Below are 21,271 nucleotides of genomic sequence, written 5' to 3' on the forward strand. Positions count from 1 at the left end.
CGGCGGGGACCACTACCCCAGATCACGACAATACTACCGGTTCAAAACACCCCATCACTGCTGGATTTTGAACCGGCACAACCATATCTACAGTGATGAGGGTTAGCTATCACTGTCGGTTCCTACAAACCGGCAGTGTTCTTCAACTTCACTGCCGGTTCTTTACTAAAACCGATAGAATTCAGGTCCACTAACACTGCCGGTTCATGAGACCACCCGGCAATGTAACCGCCAACATCACTGTCGGTTTATGATTCAACCGGCAGTGTTATCGTAAGAATCACTGCTGGTTGTGACAAGAACCGACAGTGATAGCTAATCTAACGCTACCGGTTTGATGCTCAAGCCGGCTGTGCCATCATGACCATCACTGGCGGTTTGTTGCTAACCGGCAGTGATAGTTATACCAACACTGTAGGTTTGCTGCTAACCGGCAGTGATGTCCCGTTCGCATTTTATTGTTTTATAATTTATTTTAATTTATATTTTTTCATGGAATCAGGTTTCACTTTATATACGCTACGTAGACGACAGGTCCATCAATATTAAACATTACAAATATTACGGTTATATGTTCTTATCAAGATCTCGATTCTTCAAAATAAAAAAGAAATGTTCTCCGACTACATAGATTGTGCAATGTTTCTCGGACTTCTTACAATAATCTAGCGAGCCGCTCTGGGCCATACTGGTCCTTCAACTTCACAGATTGTGCGATGGAAAATACTCCATCTTTTACCAATACCTCGGCTAAGTTGAATTTTGCCAGCTCCGATTGCAGTGCGACGATCTCCATGTCTAACAGCCTTTCATGGTTATATTTCTTGCGCTGTCGTTCAAAAAAGATGATATCCAAAGAGGAATCAGTAAACCATTTTGTTGAATTATTAACAGACATAAATGAAATGGGGATTATACACACCAACTTATCTGCTTCTTCTAATTTCCCGTCGATGTAGTGAAGCATTGCCCACATTACATAAAGCCCGCATTCATTGTTTCCTGCCGGCTGTTTTAGGTACTTCCCCTCCATTTCGACAACCTTGAATGGGACCTGCGTCCCACCGATATGTCTTCTTCAGACACAGTGCAACATTAAAAGGAGAAACATTAGAAAGCGGTATGTGTGATTACAAAATAATATGTTATTAGGATCGCTTACTAATTCAGCACTGCCACCAGTGCATCCAGATGATGAAATGTTTTTTTCTTCGAGTCCCACACCTCGATCAGATTTTTAGCAAGATTGACACAAATGAAGACGAAATGGTTGATGCAATCACAGAATCCAAATTATCGAATAATCTTAACGAAAAAAGAAGCATAAAATTAAAAGCCGAGAACACATACTCGCAGTTGTAGGCTAGAAGTATGTGGGTTTTGTTCTTCATCTTGAATTCATCAAAAACAGCAATCAATCTCACTTTCACGTCTTCCACGTCACATCCATGGAGGCCTAAACATGTCTTTTCATTGACTCGCAAGGGGTTCAAGAAGCCTATGTTTTCCCATTTGCTTTTTAGTATGCAAAATTTTGCTATACACCTACATAAAATCACGGGAAGTGCTCAAAAGTTAACAATTTGTATCCCGAGAGAGTAGTTAATTGTAATATCGTGCGTGTAGGGTACTTACATAGTCCACAACATCAACATTTGTGTATTGAGAGAGCGTTTCTAGTATAATTAGAACAAGCACTCCCACTCAACATCGAACTTCTCTTCTTTAGGATAATGAAAAACATGTGGTGAACGGGTAATAACATCAAAACCAAAGTCCTCCATCTCTGTTGCTTGAGCCAAGTAATATTCATGCAACTAGTGCACATATGTTGTTAAATTTTTATACTCATGATCGGGAACCACAAGATTGCCCCTTTCATACTTCATTGCTGGTGTTCCTATCCCTTGTACATCATAATAGATGTTCGCGGCCTCTTCCATGGTTAATTCGGGGTTATCTTCGATGTACTTCTGTATCTTCCTTAAATCTTCATTGTGTACTTCTTCGACTCTTGTTGTAGCGTACTAATTCTGTGTTTGCCTTTTGAATTCGGACTTCAACAAAAACAGAGATAGTGAGGCACAGAGATTGAAGAAACTAACACAATCTTCCTTCGAGATGTGTGCTGTAAATTTTTCTTTCATCAAGTTTGTAACGATGCCATAGAATGACCTTTTTCTTTTTTGTTGGTCCACTTTGGGAGCATTAGCGACCAAATCCAAGGACCTTTTCTGCGATTGCGAGGATGCCTTTGATCTTGTTTTGGGCTGAGATGGAGGAGGAGGAGGATGACCATGAGAATTCTATTTTCCTGGGGCTGATGAAGATGGAGGAGGAGGAGGAGGAGGAGGAGTCTTCTCTTTTCTTAGGGCTGATGAAGATGGAGTCAGACGAGGAGGAATAGAAGGAGACCTCTGTCTTCTCGGGGGTGATGGCAAGGGATGAGGAGGGGAGTAATCTCTGTTGGGAGATGGTGAGTGATCATTGTGGGTGGGCGAAGACTCGCAGTCATCCTCATCATCAGAGGACAATTGGTGGTCAAGCTTAATGAAGTGCTTACGCCAGGCCACTTGAGAGCCTTTGTTATGACCAAGTTTTGGCATATCTTCCGCTATGGGGTACTCAATGTGTATCTTGTTATACTTCTTATCAAGCATTCTCCCTATTAGAAGTGTGAGTCCCTTGCCTCACCTCCTCAATTACCTGGGAGATCCTCTAGATGAGTTCGCTCATGGGTTGATTTGTGGAGCTAAAGCTCCCATCCTCTGCGTGGCGTACATTCCTCCCCATACAGTATATTACCGATCTTGGCTCCCAATCGGTGGTCTCAACCTGAACGCCTTCCTCAGCAAGGCGATCCATCTATTCAAGTTCTGCTTCAAATTCTGGCATCTTTTTGGCGTAGCCACGAGAGCCGAGATGATAAGGATTCGTCGCTTTCTGCAAGTTCTCCTTATTCTTCCTGCTTAGTTCTAAGTACTCCTCGAATAACCTGTATTCCTTGAAATCCTACCAGAAGTCATTTTGCTTGCTAAACTATCCACCATCAAAATCTAGCTCTTTATTTTGGAGGACAAAATTCTTGTACAATGTCCCCTTGAAATTCTTAAAGCATGTCCTCATGATTTCATTTGCTTTTTTCTTGACTAACTCCTTGTCATAATCCGTTGGGAAAGTGAAATACTCTAGGATCTTGATATCCCATATGTATTCTTTCTCACTTTCGGGAACCCTCCATGGGTCATCATCTTTCCCAATCCACTTCCTGTACCTAATCAGGATGAAGTCCCTTACAAGTAACCCGAGGATAGTCTTGTATTTGGTCAAAGCTATAGGTGGTGAGAGTGGATCCCTGAATTCATCGAACTCAGTGATGTGCCAGTGTGCATTCCTACCAACAGGAATCTTTGACACGCCTCGCTTGGATCTGGCCTTCCTGCTACCCGAACCCTCTACCTCCTCGGCCGGTGGAGGCTCCTGCTGGAGACACCAAGTAAGCTATGACCCTCTCAATTGATTAGCGTGTGTGGCTACATAGTCACATGATACCAAATTTACCTGGCCATCTTGGTCATTTTGACCCAGATCGAGTAGGCCGAACGGGGTCCATGGCTGCTTGTTCTCACTGTCCTAATTGACATCATCACCATTTATCGGATCATGCAGCTCTCCTATCCCAGCGATATCAGCCACTTCTTGTTGCCAATCTGTTCTTCAGCGACGGGGTAACAGGCGACGACGAGCCATGGCTGTGACACGATCAAGGTTAGTTTTGGCTGCGAACAACTACTAATAGCATATGTTCATATTATATATATATATATAATATGTTTAATGCAAAGTCTAATAATAAGTCCATATACAACAAAGTCAAATAATAGCATATGTTCACCTAGAACAAATTCATTGTTTGTTTGACCACATACAACAAAGTCCACCTACTGTTCTACGAATATAAGCCTACATCAACTTCCAAATAAGAAAAGCAATGACCATAGCCATAAATAAAAGCATGACATCTTTCCAAGACTAAGGAGCAATTCTCCTAATCTTCACATCTCCGACGGGTGGCTTCTCTTCAATCTCTAGTGCTAGCGGATGGCCATGGTTTGCATTCATTGGACCATAGTAGGACGGTTGCCCATGGTTTGCAAGGTAGGCCAGATGACTATAGTAGACCCTCAAAGCTTCAGCTTCTGTGTTGTATTTTTTGTGCAAATTACCAGGGTAGCGATTGACTTGAGCATAGTAATCTTCCCAGGTTCGATAAATCCTAGGCACGTGACCAACATGCACTACATACCATGCCATGGTTGCCTATACATTTAAGTAAATTAGGTTGTCATTCAAACATGATGTATTCTTATAAAATTTAATATATTTATGAATAACACACAACCATTACATAGATTGGAGTGTTTGGAAAACAGCTATTACTTACAACCTGTTCCGAAAGAGGGACCAAAAGTTTTTATAGTGGTTCAAGCCTAAGACATGAACTTGAGCACCTTTTAGGCTTGGGAAGCACTATCTAGTTATAGGCATCCTTTTAGATATGAACTGCGTAGACTTGTTGAGGCTAGGCTAGTGAGCTCCAATTTATAGTCTTTTGGCATGTGGTAAGTGGTAATGGTAACTCACTGAACAAGAGTTATTATTCAAGTTATATGACCAAACTAAATCTATTTAATGTCCTTTATCCTTGACATGATAAAAATTACCTCAATAATGTGACTATTTATTATTCAGAGATCAATGTGGTTTAGTAATTATACTTGCTAGCATGCAGCATCATATGTCATTACTTTTTTACTGTGCACACGTAATATTTTAAGGAGGACCAACATTGTAGTCCACTCCGATGCTATCAAAGTCAGTTGAACAGTATCTAGCCATTTCCAATAAATACATGGGTGTTTCTAATAGATTAAGACAATTAATAACAACTTGGAAACATGGTCATGTGCCAAGTTCTCTCTGTATCATAAAAAGACAAACACCTATTTTCATGATTTTGATCCCCGGTTATCAGAATGGGTTATATAACTGGTGAGAAATTTGAATCGCCATAAGTGGTCGTGATTCGGAACATCAACTACAATGAAAAATCTAGTTCCACTGTCTGCTAACCCACCAAGCAGTTGGTGCATTCCCAAAGTGTGCTCATGGATGGAGCAGGTTGTGGCATCACATGACCACTATGTGGTGCTCGTTCCTAGCTACTGGGCTGCAACGCACACTCACTCACTAATCGTGACTGTGGAATCTGCAGCAACTTATGATTATATCAAAAAGACAACAACACATGACCATAGCACACATGTATGTAGCCTCAGTAATAGTTACTACAACTTATGATTATATCATCATTGCACATGACCATAGCCTCAGTCCAATTAATATATTAAGTCATCATAACCTTAGTCTGAGTGCCATCATAGACGAGAGAAAACACTCAGATTAAATATAGTTATCATCAGCACTAACATCATAGGAAATGGACAGTGTTAAGAAGTAAGAAGACACCATTGGCAATGGATCAATGCTTAGATTAAAAACAACCATCATAAGCATAGACATGTGCTTGGTAAAAAGAAATCCTCTGAATATAATCAATCGTCATTGGCATGGACATGTGCTCAAATTTATATAACAAACATATTTCAACAATGGACATGTGCTCAGTATAACCATTTTCATTAACAAATTCAACTCGAGCTTGAGCAATCACTGAGAGGCCTCACAAAGACGGTGGGGCATTTCATCAAACACAAAGATGGCAGTGAGCCACGCACTCACCGTGGGGGTGGGAAAGTAGCTGTCTGCGTGCTCCTGAAGGCCTCGGTGGTGGGAGTGCAGGCTTGGAGGAGGAGGGGCATGGCCGGTGTCGTGGACGAGGAATGAGGGCATGGATGGCGTGGTGCTCTGGTGTGGGGCAGTCGACGGCGTGGGGCGGTGCTCCTGCATGGGCGGTGCACGGGCGTCGGCATCGAAGAAGAGGAGCGCAGGGCTGGGTGCGCGGGGAACGGTGGTGCCCGTTGGTGGGGGGTGGTGCTCCGGTGGCAGGGGGGAGGGGTTGGCGCGGGGTTGAAATGAATTTGGAAGATTTCAACCCGCACCTTGCTTTATACCAATGAGCTTCATCACTACTGGTTCTAATAATAAACCGACAGTGATGAGGAACCATCACTGCCGGGTCACTCCTCAAACCAGCAGTAATGGGAGAGTAGCAGTTAGGGGTTAAGTAGTATAACTTTTCCCTTCCTTTCGAATTCCTCCGACTGGCTCAACGGTTAAGACTCCGTAACTTAGCCCCCGAGACCCGTGATCGAGTCCTAAGCAGCCCAAATTTTTTGTTTCAATTTTATAAATTATTAAATGACTTTGGAAAATTGTTCATCACTGCCGGTTGTAAGTCTAAACCGACAGTGATGAGGAAATATCACTGCCAGGTCAATCCTCAAACTAGCAGTGATGTTGGTGTAGCAGTTAGGGGTTAAGTAGAATAACTTTTCCATTTCTTTCGAATACCTTCGACTGGCTCAACGGTTAAGAACCCGCAGCTTCGCCCCTAAGACCCGTGTTCAAATCCTAGGCGGCCCAATTTTTTTGCGCTGGCGGTTTTCCTTCCATTATCATCACTGGTGTGCCATGGTCTGCTCAATTATCTATTAGCATATGTTTGCTTTAATTTAGGGACATGGATATGTTTATCCTTTTTCTTTTTGTTACAAGGATTGGAATAAGTGGATTTGACGCCGTTTCTTTTGCTACCTTTACCTATGCAAGCCACAAATAATCGATGCATATATGTTTTAGAGGGGGAAAACCCAAAATGCCAGCTAACTCTATCTAGCCCAGGCAATTGCCGTGGGGTTCTGGCTAGTGATTTAAGAGTAAATTGAAATTCTTCTACACCCATGTACTTATCTCCATGGACAAAGCGTTGCAATATCAATCGAATTGAATTGGCAGAGTGTCGAGGAAAAAAGGACATGTATGAAAAAGTATGACATGCTCCCTGGAGTGTTGGTGTTGATTGCCTAGATTACTCATATTTGTGTGAATACAGAGAAGGGAAATTATTTCCTACTCTCAGGGAGTAGTTACTCCTACTTCTATGTGTATATCTTTAGATTTAAGGTGTATATGGCCCGACAAAGTGTACATTGATGAAGTATATGATCATACTAGACCATCTGTGGTAGTATGTATGTCAAGTATGCATTGAGTATATGGTTATACTTATTTTGTATACTACTGTCATAGTATTAGAATAACATATTAAAAAATCTAGGTTGTTTTGAAAAAAATTCACATAGTATCATTTGGAGTATCATAAAATGAGTATATAAACATACTCAAACTGATAAATGAGTATGTACACATAAGAGTAGGAAAAATGCACCCATACAAAGAATATATATAGTATATATATGCTTTTGTAGTTCCATGTAAGCAGTAAGCCACAAGAGAGAAAAATTACGAATTCAAAATTATGCAATCTTTTTAGTTTCATGATACTACGTGAAATCATTTTATCCAGTTACTTTTGTGTTCTGAGTGATCCTTCACTCTCTTTTTCGTTCTATATCTTTATAATACTACCTTAATTCTTTTTACGTAACATATATCTAGAGACTAGAGAATATAAGCGTGCATGGTGAATGACCAAATGCAAGCTGGGGTCTGATGTGTGATTTATCAGACGAATAAGCAGGACAAGTCGCGATTCAACAGAGTCAAATCTTGTCCATTGCCCCGATATAAACAGTGGCGACCGTGAACGCACAACAGCCACACAAACCCGTGCCATCAAACCGGCAGTGCTGTGTGTGTAGCAGTTAGGGGTTAAGTAGGATAACTTTTCTATTTCTTTCGAATACCTCCGACTGGCTCAACGGTTAAGACCCCGCAGCTTCGCCCCTAAGACCCGTGTTCAAATCCTAGGCGGCCCAATTTTTTGGTTTAATTTTATAATTTATTAAGTGGTCTAAAGGTTAAAAAGAAAAAATAAATTACACATAGCACACATCCTATATTAGCGCAGCGGTTAAGTCTCAGAACTCTGCAGCCCGAGACCCGAGCTCGAACCCCAGGGCTGACATAATTTTTTTTCATTTTTTATATATCACTACCGGTTTTCAAAATAAACCGATAGTGATAACTAGCATCACTGTCGATTTCGTCTCATCACTGCCGGTTTTTTGAAACCAACAGTGATGTTTATATATATTAAAAAAATTCTTTTATATACTGAATAAATAGAAGCACGTGTATTCCTATGTCGAAATGGCTTAAAAATTTTTTGGCAACCATGTGCACCCAAATTAAGACCCCACACAGGATCTTAGGTTTTTCTTATCAGTTTATTTATTTATTATTTTTTTGTGTGCTAAATGAGATAAAAGAGGGTGACTTTCATCTTGGACCCAATAGATTTTTTCATCGACCTCCACAAAATTATTATCCCTAGGACACATTAGAGTCTATGTAAAAGTTTGGCACCATTCTAGATTTTTTTCGTGGGTAGACTCAGTTTAACCTATAATTAAATGGTGTCGTCGCGCGGAAATTCAATTAAACCTCAGAAAGTAGCAAACCATCTTCGAAAAATCCCAAACTAGGTGTTTCCTTCACACGTGGCACATGCAAGCCTAAGGAAAAGTTTGAGACCAATACGGCACCGAAATGCATATGAACCACAGAAACCTTGATAACCTATTTGTATAGTCATGGTTCGATGAAAGAGCTCATATACCTCTGTGAAGAATGTATACTTCGCCTATACTGAAATGGCTTGAAATTTTTTTGGCAAGCATGTATACCCAAATTAAGGCCCCAAACAAGATCTGAGGTTTTTCTGATCATTTTTTTATTAATATATTTTCTCTGTGCTGAATGAGACAAAAGAGGGTGAATTACATCTTGGACATAATAGATTTTTTCATCGACCTCCACAAAATTCTTATCCCTAGGGCGCATTAGAGCCTGTATAAAAGTTTGGCACCATTCCAGATCTTTTCGTGGGTAGACTCAGTTCAACCTATAATAAATCGGTGTCGTCGCGCGGAAATTCAATTAAACCTCAGAAAGTAGCAAACCATCTCTGGAAAATCCCAAACTTGGTGTTTCCTTCACCTGTGTCACGTGCAAGCCTGAGAATAATTTTGAGACCAATACGACACCGAAATGTATATTTTTAGTTGCCCAGCAAATGTTACACGAATTACATGCATGACAATAATTAAACACACAAAGCCGTATAAATTAAAATTAGAACCCAATTAAACTATGACCTTGAAAACCTAGCTGAATAAACATTAATTACTATTGGAATCACTACTAAGTTCGATCAGGCCACGCACACTAACATGCCTCTGTAGCCATATATGGTAATTGATGTCATGGGTTATGTATCCGCTTGTATCGATGAAGGTCAATGCTCGTATGAGTGCACTCTCTCGTGCCTCACAATATCGAAAGACTGGTCATCCATAGATGTAACCTACTGAACAACCACTGTCCCTGTTAGTAATCCTTATGTAGTACTAGCATCCTTCTATAGTGAGCTGGCTGAGGTTTCCAATGCAGAAGTCCTAATCATATCCGAGTTGCTTCATAGCTTGGTCTAGAACGGCCCACTAGCCACATGCAACATAGGTAAGGTCCTAGAGCGCAATCTGCATGCGGAGAAAAAGAAAAAAATTAGAGAATGTTATTACAGTAATAAACAACAAATAACAACGACTCAGGTATAAGTGACCATTTTACCACATCCGCACGGTTGTAGCTCGCAAACCATTCGCTTGCTTGCGGGACGGGGATATCACCAGCATTCAAAGCAAGTGCCTTGAAGTGAAAAAATCAGGCACATCATATCAAACACGTCGAAGTGTCTCTAAACAGATGCGCACGGCACTGAATTGGGCGCTTATCATGTCCGGGCTCTGTCTTCCCATCTCGTGGATATGGTTCCGATGATTTGCACCCCTCAAAGGGATGAAAAAACTGAGTTCACACGTCCATAGCCGACCACTTACATTAGATGTCGTGTTCTCGACGATGTCTGAGATAAAGAACCAGCTAAGTGTTGTTCGTATCCAATCTATTGGGGATATAGTCTGCGACATATATGTATGCAACAATGATATTAAACTAATTACACTTATTTATTAGCATCAAAAAACAAAAGATGTTGGAAAATATTTCATACAATAACTGGAACAAGGAACCATGGAATGGCCATATTAGGAGCGAATGGCTCATCGCCAGGGTAGGAACTTGGTTCTTGTGGTGGGGGAGGTCTGTTGTTCATACCACCTAATCAATAAAATGCCAAAAAAATATGAACATAAAATATATGCACAAAAAATTCTTCCAAGTAAAATGTTGCAACATAATTAAATATAGATCGAATGCAAGGAATAAGAATATATATAAATGTAGAATGCAAACAAACATGAATATAAATATAGATCAAATGAATATAGATAGGATATTGGAGAAGACAACATATCAATACCATTGAAAAATGCAGGAGCCATGACCAAATCACGTAGAGAGAGTGGATTTCTTGAGAAGTGAGAGTGGAACGTGAGAAATGAGACTGTGAGAGTTCGTGGGTGGGTGGGATCGATGTATGTGGCCGGTGGTTTGTTTTATATAGGGGGGCATGGACATCACTGCCGATTTTAAAGTAGAACCGACAGTGAAAGTTAATATCACTATCGGTTTTTAAATAGAACCCACAGTGAAAGTTAATATCACTGCCGGTTTGTAACTAGAACCGACAGTGAAGGTGCATATGTGTAAAGGATATATTTATTTAGATAGTACAGTGAGAAAATTTTAACAACAACGATATATTTATTTAGATAGTAATGAAATATATAAAAAAATAACAAAAATATTAGAAATAAATTACATATACGATAACAAAGACCTTAACCTAAAATTACATATACAATAACAAAGACCTATTTGCGTACAGGTCAATGTTACAATCAATGTGTATCAACACATTATAATGTAACCAGCTCAGTAGCATTCTTCTAGCACCAACTAGGGGTAAACAGCAGCACCGAGGTGGTCTATGAGCTATACTGGTTGGAGATGACAAGGTGGCATTGATGAATCCGCCTTGTCTGTACATGGCCTTTTTCTAGATGTTCACCGTAGTGGATGTGAAAGGTCCTAATGGCTAGAGGGGGGTGAATAGCCTATTAAAATTTTCTACAACAACACTTAACAAACCAATTAGACAATTATGAGGCGAAGCAAGTGTTGCGCTAGCCTACTAAAAAGCAAGCCACCTACCACAATTCTAGTTTATATAGTTTCTATCCACACAATAGCTATGACACTACACTAAGTTAGTGTGCTCTCAAAAGCTAACTAATGAGCCACACTAACCAAACTAAAAAGCTCTCACAACTAGCTACACTAAAGAGCTTAACAACTAGTTTGCGGTAAAGTAAAGAGACTGAGCAAGAAGGTTATACCGCCGTGTCGAGGAAGGAGCCAATCAATCACAAGAATGAATAACAATGAAGACCAATCACCTCGGAATCAAATGATGACACAATGATTTTTTACTAAGGTTCACTTGCTTGCCGGCAAGCTACTCCTCGTTGTGGCGATTCACTCGCTTGGAGGTTCACGAGCTAATTTGCATGACATGCCAAACCCTCAATAGAGTGCCACACAACCAACACAAGATGAGGATCACACAAGCCATGAGCAATCCACTAGAGTACCTTTTGGCTCTCCACCGGGGAAAGGTCAAGAACCCCTCATAATCACCACGATCAGAGCCGGAGATAATCACCACTCTCCACTCGACGATCCTCGCTGCTCCAAGCCGTCTAGATGGCGGCAACCACCAAGAGTAACAAGCGAATCCCGCAGTGAAACACGAACACCAAGTGCCTCTAGATGCAAACACTCAAGCAATGCACTTGGATTCTCTCCCAATCTCACAAAGATGATGAATCAATGATGGAGATGAGTGTAAGGGCTTTGGCTAAGCTCACAAGGTTGCTATGTCAATGCAAATGGCCAAGAGAGTGAGCTTGAGCCGGCCATGGGGCTTAAATAGAAGCCCCCACGAAATAGAGCCGTTGTACCCCTTCACTGGGCACAATACGGGGTGACCGGACGCTCCGGTCATATCAACTGGATGCTGGACCTCAGCGTTCGGTCACGCGATGTGTGCCACGTGTCCCCTCTCTTCAAATGTTGATCGCCCGATCTCAATAGTTAAGTGACGACCGGACGCAGCAGCTCAAAGTGACCGGACGCTGAACCCCAGCGTCCGGTCGTTTCCAGTAAGCATCTAGAGATGACTTTTCATGACCGGACACGTTCGGTCATGCTTGACCAGACTCACCCAGCGTCCGGTCACACAGCGACTCCCCTATGCATGACCATGTCAGTGTGATCGGACGCAGCCAGCCAGCGTCCGGTCGTTTCAGCGCCAGCGTCCGGTCGACGACCGACGATGCGCTTCTTCTGTTGCTACTGACCTGACGTGCTAGTCCTTCAGAGACCAGCGTCCGGTCACTTACAGTTACCTCCATCTTTTCTGTCTAGGGTGCCGGTGGCACCGTCGGACTGTCCGCACTCTACGGGCGGACACTCCGCCTGTAAAGTTCCTAACCCTTGCTGAAATGTGCCAACCACCAAGTGTATCACCTTGTGCACATGTGTTAGCATATTTTCACAAACATTTTCAAGGGTTTTAGCACTCCACTAGATCCTAAATGCATATGCAATGAGTTAGAGCATCTAGTGGCTCTTTGATAACTGCATTTCGATACGAGTTTCACCCCTCTTAATAGTATGGCTATCGAACCAAAATGTGATCACACTCTCTAAGTGTCTTGATCACCAAAACAAAATGGCTCATATCATTTATACCTTTGCCTTGAGCCTTTTGTTTTTCTCTTTCTTCTTTTCAAGTCCAAGCACTTGATCATCATCATGGCATTACCATCATCATGTCATGATCTTCATTTGCTTCACCACTTGGAGTGTGCTACCTATATCATGATCACTTGATAAACTAGGTTAGCACTTAGGGTTCCATCAATTCACCAAAACCAAACTAGAGCCTTCAATCTCCCCCTTGTTGGTAATTGATGACAACCCTTTCACAAAGATATGAATTAAATTTAATTGAATCCATGTTGCTTGCCCAAGCATATTTACCATGTGTAAAAGGATATGGACAAGTTTCATGAACCCCAAATTGTAGCAATTGCTCCCCCTACATATGTGCTAAGAGTTTGGATTGTAGCTTGCACATATGCTTAGATAGGAAATATAGGAGACAATGTCTACCAAATCATGCTAAGGTATAAAAGATGGACCTTTGAAGCATGATACCAATCGGAGTGCACCATTATACCATCATTAGCACCATGGTTAGCTTGATACCACTTGGAAATATTTGGAAATGAAATCACTAGATAACCTATGCATGCTAGATTTTCATTTCATCATTCAAACCTATAACTAGCATACACCACACAAGCATGGATATTGAAATTTAAAACTTGTGCCATGCAAGCAAACATATGAAATTCACATTCAAATGCATCATACAAGTTCATGAGCTTGCTCCCCCTACTTGTGTGCTCAAAATTGTAATTGATCCCTTTCCTTTGTCATATATCTTGCCATATCTCTCCTCCTATGTCAAGTTCTCCCCCTATCACTTATATCTTTATTTCTTTCCCCCTTTGTTGTCTTTTCACTATCTTAGTACATTAATATATTTGTTTTTCTCCCCATGTACTAATATCACTAATATCTTTGTTTTTCTCCCCCTTTGTCATCAATGACCACAAAGGTTCAAAAAGTAGATAGGTTGAGATTATCAATGTCAATCAATGGGGTGAGGATCATTTTCCCAAATTTGGTTCAATCTAGAATACTTGCCAAAAACATTTAACTCAGTTTGATCCAAGGACAAGCTTCTTCACACCTCCAAATAACGGTTATCTTGTACCATGTTGAGTTAAACACTTATAGCTAATTTTCTAGACTAAACACTAGGTTTACAAGCCCATGAACATGTTATATACTACCACTAGATCAAAATAAGCATAGAAGCAATAGTGGTACCATATAATCATCAAATTCATTTGATTTTCATGAATGAGCCTATTAAATGTGAAAGATGTCTAGATGCACTAAACATGTCCTTAGCAAGGATGTATGCCATGCCAATGAACTTTTACCTTGGATTGCTCAAAGGAGAGGCATGTCATATAAGTGGGGGGTGCATCAACACATATTTGAGAAATCCAATATGTTCAACTCATTCCTTAGCTTGCAAAACCTTTTCTCATCCAATGGCTTGGTGAATATATCGGCAAGTTGATCTTCGGTGCCAACACTCTCAATGCAAATATCCCCTTTTTGTTGGTGATCTCTTATGAAATGGTGGTGGACATCAATGTGCTTTGTTCTTGCATGTTGAACCGGATTGTTGGTCAACTTGATTGCACTCATTGTCACATAGCAATGGCACTTTCTTGAACTTGATTCCAAAATCACTCAAAGTGGCCTTCATCCAAAGTACTTGTGCACAACAACTACTGGCGGATATGTATTCGTCTTTGGCGGTTGATAATGCAACACTATTCTGGTTCTTTGATGACCATGAAACAAGTGATCTTCCCAGCAATTAACATGTGCCCGAGGTGCTCTTCCTTTCAACCTTTCATCCCGCATAATCCGAGTCGGAGTAACCAACTAGCTCAAACTTTGCTCCTTTGGGATACCACAAACCAACATTTGGTGTATGCTTCAAGTACCTCAATATTCTCTTTGTAGCCTTCAAATGACTTTCTCTTGGTGAGGCTTAAAATCTTGCACACATGCATACACTAAACATGACATCCGGCCTTGATGCGGTCATATAGAGTAGGCTTCCAATCATAGATCGATATATTTTTTGATCCACCATGTTGCCACTTGCATCACTATCCAAGTTACCATTTGTTCCCATTGGTGTGCTAATGACTTTGCTATCACTCATGCCAAACTTCTTGATCATGTCCTTGATATACTTGCTGATGAGGACATCGCCACGCTGGACACACAGACGCCATGGTCTTCCCCAAGTTCCAATTCGTTCCCAACTCAGCTGCCACGTCGCCCTCGGATTCAGCAGACACGTCGTCACTGTTTTGGTCATAACTTCCTCATACGACATCGAAACGGGCCGTTCTTGGATGCGTTGGAAAGGGGACGACGACGCCGTCGTTTTGGATCTGGTCCCAGCTCCAGAAGGTCCGTGGATCATTCTGTGTGACCACGGCAAGGTGCTGCGTCACCTATTTGGGCCAACTTGGCCATGTATCATGTCGGGCCTTAAGCCCAAGTTGTGGGCACCCAACCCCTGGCCGTCCCCAACCCTAGGTCGAGTCTTAGACTATAAACACAGCCGCCGCCGCTGCTACACAATTGGGTTTTGTTTAGAGTTTAGTTTTCCATTGAGAAACTGAATCGTTCATTGTAACTATGGTGACAAATCCTTTTATAGTGATCCAGGGCTCCCGTTCTTGATCTCCTCCACTATGTCGATTAGTCCTTTGGAACCGAGTTCTTGAACCCTCTATTGATATTCGCATCATTCATATTTGCAATATCAGATTGCGTGTTTTACCTTCTTGCTTGTGCTCTTCGATTCGCTTGCAGGAAAAGCCTTCTTGGCGAGGTCAATCAAGTTGTGCTTGGTTGATAACCAACGGAGCAGTGGTGTAACGGTTACAGGGTTCGAATCACGTCTGATTTGAAGCCGGATCGCCAACGTCGAGATCTCCACATATCGAACTTACCGGCTACCTCTCGGAAGATCGGGCCTGTACTCATCAATTGGTATCAGATATTTCAGGTTTACCGCGAGGTATAATCTCGTTTGCCTTAGATTCATATTTGTTCATTACCTAGAGTCCACAAAAAGCCCAAAAATATTTCAATTTCCGTCCCCAACCCTAGGTCGAGTCTTAGACTATAAACACAGCCACCGCCGCTGCTACACAATTGGGTTTTGTTTAGAGTTTAGTTTTCCATTGAGAAACTGAATCGTTCATTGTAACTGTGGTGACAAATCCTTTTACAGTGATCCAGGGCTCCCGTTCTTGATCTCCTCCACTGTGTCGATTAGTCCTTTGGAACCGAGTTCTTGAACCCTCTATTGATATTCGGGTCATTCATATTTGCAATATCAGATTGCGTGTTTTACCTTCTTGCTTGTGCTCTTCGATTCGCTTGCAGGAAAAGCCTTCTTGGCGAGGTCAATCAAGTTGTGCTTGGTTGATAACCAACGGAGCAGTGGTGTAACGGTTGCAGGGTTCGAATCGCGTCTGATTTGAAGCCGGATCGCCAACGTCGAGATCTCCACATATCGAACTTACCGGCTACCTCTCGGAAGATCGGGCCTGTACTCATCACTTGCCTTGACTCACAAAAGTACCATTCTTCAATTGCTTGATTTGAAGACCAAGGAAGTAACTCAACTCTCCAATCATGGACATCTCAAACTCATTAGCCATCATCTTTCCAAACCCATCACAAAAATCTTGATTGGTTGAGCCAAATATGATGTCATCAACATAGATTTGCAACACAAACAAGTATTTTCCAATCTTCTTGATGAAAAGAGTGGTGTCAACCTTGCCCATCATGAACCCTTTAGAGAGTAGGAAGTCTCTTAATCTCTCATACCATACTCTAGGTGCTTGCTTCAAGCCATACAATGCCTTCTTCAACTTGTACACATGGTTGGGCTTCTTGTCATCTTCAAAACCAGGAGGTTGCTCAACATATACTTCTTCATTGATGTAACCATTGAGAAATGCACTCTTGACATCCATTTGATAGAGCTTGATGTTGTGGGCACAAGCATAGGCTAGCAAGATTCTAATTGCTTCCAATCTAGAAACCAGGGCATATATTTCTCCAAAGTCAAGACCTTCAACTTGTGTATAGCCTTGTGCTACCAATCTTGCTTTGTTCCTCACTAATATCCCATCTTGATCTTGCTTGTTTCTAAAGAACCATTTGGTTCCAATCACATTGTGTCCCTTTGGTCTCTCTACTAATTCCCATACTTGATTTCTTGTGAAGTTATTCAATTCTTCATGCATAGCATTCACCCAATCGACATCCTTCAATGCTTCATCTATCTTCTTTGGTTCAATGGATGGCGCAAATGAGAAATGCTCACAAAATGAAGCCAATCTAGATCTTGTTTGTACACCTCTAGAAATATCACCAATTATAGTGTCCAATGGATGATCCCTTGCAATATTGGTTGGTTGGAGGATTGGAACTTGATTGCTTGCACTTGCTTGATCATTGGGTTGAGATGATGTACTAGCCACTTGATCTTGTTCATTATCATGAGAGCCACTTGTACTAACTTGATTTGTATCATCTTGCACAATTGAGTTGGAGAGCACTTGCACTTGATCATCTTCATCATTATTCACTTGCATAGGCCTCAATTCACCAACATCCATGTTCTTCATGGCATTTGAAAGTTGAATGCCTCTAACATCTTCCAAGTTCTCATTCTCTACTTGTGAACCCTTGGTTTCATCAAATTCAACATCATGAACTTCCTCAAGAGTACCACTATCCAAATTCCAAACTCTATATGCTTTGCTTGTAGTGGAGTAGCCAAGTAAGAATCCTTCATCACATTTCTTGTCAAACTTGCCCAACCTAGTGCCTTTCTTCAAGATATAGCATTTGCAACCAAAGACCCAAAAATATGCAATGTTGGGCATTCTACCATTCAAGAGCTCATATGGTGTCTTCTCTTGCAATGGGTGACAATAGAGGTGGTTGCTACAATAGCAAGCCGTGTTGATAGCTTCGGCCCAAAAAGATTGACTAACATTATACTCACTAAGCATAGACCTTGCCATATCAATGAGTGTTCTATTTTTTCTCTCAACAAGGCCATTTGATTGTGGAGTGTACTTGGCTGAGAATTGATGTGTAATTCCAAATTCATCACACAACTCATCAATTCTAGTGTTCTTGAACTCACTATCATTGTCACTCCTAACTCTCTTGATGGTTGTTTCAAACTCATTGTGAATGCCCTTGACAAATGATTTGAATATTGCAAATACATCACTCTTGTCCACTAGAAAGAATACTCATGTGTATCTAGTGTAATCATCTACTATCACAAAACCATATTTGTTACCACCAATGCTAATGTATTGTGTTGGCCCAAACAAATCCATGTGCAATAACTCAAATGTTTTACTAGTGCTCATCATGCTTTTCTTGGGATGGGTATTTCCAACTTGTTTGCCGGCTTGACAAGAGCTACAAAGCTTATCCTTTTCAAACACAACATTTTTCAAGCCTCTGACCAAGTCATGCTTAACCAATCTATTCAATTGTTTCATTCCAACATGACCAAGCCTTCTATGCCATAACCAACCCATGCTAGACTTAGTGAACAAGCATGTAGACAATTTAGCTTCACTAGCATTGAAATCAACCAAGTATAGATTCTCATATCTAAAGCCTTTGAAGATCAAGTTAGAGCCATCTACACTTATGATTTCTACATCATCTACCCTAAATATGCATTTGAATCCAAGATCACACAATTGAGCCATGGATAGCAAATTGAAGTTCAAGCTCTCTACTAGCAACACATTGGATATGCTCATGTCATTGGATATTGCAATTTTACCAAGCACTTTGACCTTGACTTTGCCATTATCACCAAATGTAATACTATCATAACATTATTGCCATTGGTGTTGATTGAGTTGAACATTCTTGCATCACCGGTCATGTGTTGAGTGCACCCACTATCAAGAACCCAATGCCTTCCTCTGGCTTTGTAATTGACCTATAATAGAAGATCAATTCTTTTTAGGTACCCAAACTTACTTGGGTCCTTGAAGGTTAGTTACTAAGCTCTGTGGTACCCAAATGGCTTTCTTCTTTGAGCCCATCCATGGTTTACCAATGAACTTAGCCTTTACACCATTTGCACCCTTGGTAAGCATATAGAAAGAATCAAGCTTAATGGAGGATACATTAGCATTTTTGCTCTTGTTTTTGTATTCATGCTCTTTATGACCAACTTGCTTGCAACTAGTGCAAAACCGACCATTGTTCTTCACAAAACTAGTCTTGTGAGGAGCAAAGGCTGCCTTGCCTTTCTTGGGGGTATAGCCCAATCCCTCTTTGTAGAGAGAAGCTCTTTGGCTACCCCAAGCACATAAGCAAGCGGTCCTCACCACCATAGGCCTTAGCTAAGGTGTGAGTGAGCTTATTGACCTCCTTCTTGAGGTTCTCATTCTCAACCATTAGTGAGGCATCACAAGTGAAATCATCACTACTAGATGAGGTGGAAGTAGAAGTACTACAAGAAGGGTTAGTGGGAGCAATAATGATAGGCATAGATAATGATTCATCAATTATATCACAAGTTAAGCCTACATTGCAAGTTTCAACATGCTTCTTTTTATTTTGCTCATTAAGCAAAGAGGAATGAGCTTTTTCAAGCTTCTCATGGGCTTCCTCTAGCCTCTCATGAGTTGCTTTGAGCTCATCAAGGGCTTGCTTAAGGGATTTTACCTCCTTATTCAAGCTCTTGCATTCCCTTCTCTTAATGTCGAAGTGTTCTTTAGCATCTTCTAGCATGTCAAATAATTCATCTTTAGTAGGTTCATCATCATCACTATCACTATCATTTTCATTTTCATTTTCGTTATTATGTTCTTCATCACTTCCATCATCACAAATTTGTACCTTAGTGGCCTTAGCCATGAAGCATGATGGAGTGTCGAAGAAAGAAGGCTTCTCATTGATTGCAATGCTTGCAAGTGCCTTCTTCTTGGTGGTCTTGTCATCATCACTATCATCATCATCACTTGAGGAAGCATCACTATCCCAAGTGACCACATATGAACCACCCTTCTTCTTCTTGAAGGTCATCTTGTCCTTCTTTTCTTTCTTTTCCTTCTTGTCCTTCTTGTTTTTCTTGTTGTCGTCATCATTGTCGCTATTGTATGGACATTGAGCAACAAGATGATCTTTGCTTCCACATTTGAAGCACCTTATTGACTCTTCCTTGTTCTTGGATGAAGATTTCTTTCTTCTAGCACGGTACCCTTTCTTCATCATGAACTTGCCAAATTTCTTAACAAAGAGAGCCATCTTCTCATCATCATCATCATCCCATGAGCCATCATCTTCACTTGATGTTTCTTGCCTTGCCTTGCTCTTGGATGATGTGGCTTTGAATGCCACACTCTTCTTCTTCTCATCTTTCTTCTCATCTTTCTTCTCCTTCTTTTCTTCCTTCTTATCATCATCGTCTCTATATGTATCATCGGTCATTATATCTCCCAACACTTGGTTTAGTGTCATGGTATCCAAACCACTCCTCACTAGAATAGTGACCAATGTGCCGGTTTAGAGCCTACCATCGCAGCGCTATCACTACTGGTTTTAAAACCAAAACCAGCAGTGAAGGGCCCTGCTGTCATCGTAGCCTTTTAGTAAGAAAATATAAAAAAATCACTGTCTCGCAGCCTTTTTATAAAAAATATAAAAAAATTCCCGAGCCTAGGATTCGAACCCAGGTCTCGGGGTTCTTAGTTTGGAGCTTTAAGAACTACGCTAGAATAGGGATTACGTTAGAATTAGTTGTTCTTTTTCTTTTATCCCGTCGTAATGCACTACTAAATAATAAATGCAAAATAAAAAAGTTTGGCCCACCTAGGATTCAAGCACGGGTCTCAGAGTACAGAGTGCATGGCCTTAACCGCTGAGCTAGGATAGGGAGTTCGGTTAGTTTGCTTTACTTTATTTATTTATTAATAGAAATAATGTAGTTAGTTTATATTCTAAAATAACACAAAAATTTGTGTCTTGATTATTTAATTCTATGCTAATTAATTAATGGTCTATAATTATCAAATAATAGTGTTTGTGAACATCATCTCAATATTTGATTACATAGTCAATAATTAAATTATAGAGATGCACACAAAATATAATTTAGATATTCAGTGCGAATTACTAAAACAACGTCTGCATAATGACTACATAGTTAATAATAATCTAACTTTCTTTATGTGCATCAACAATGAGGGCCTCATTGTGATCAAGCCATACGTAAGCAGGTTCGTCACCCTCTTGAAGGATAGGTAGGGGTACGTTCGCTCCGAATGGAGGCATTTCCTGATAGCCCCTGTAGTCTTCTTTG

The sequence above is a fragment of the Miscanthus floridulus genome, chromosome 9 (genome assembly GCF_019320115.1).
Source record: "Miscanthus floridulus cultivar M001 chromosome 9, ASM1932011v1, whole genome shotgun sequence".
Classification (NCBI taxonomy): Eukaryota; Viridiplantae; Streptophyta; class Magnoliopsida; order Poales; family Poaceae; genus Miscanthus; species Miscanthus floridulus.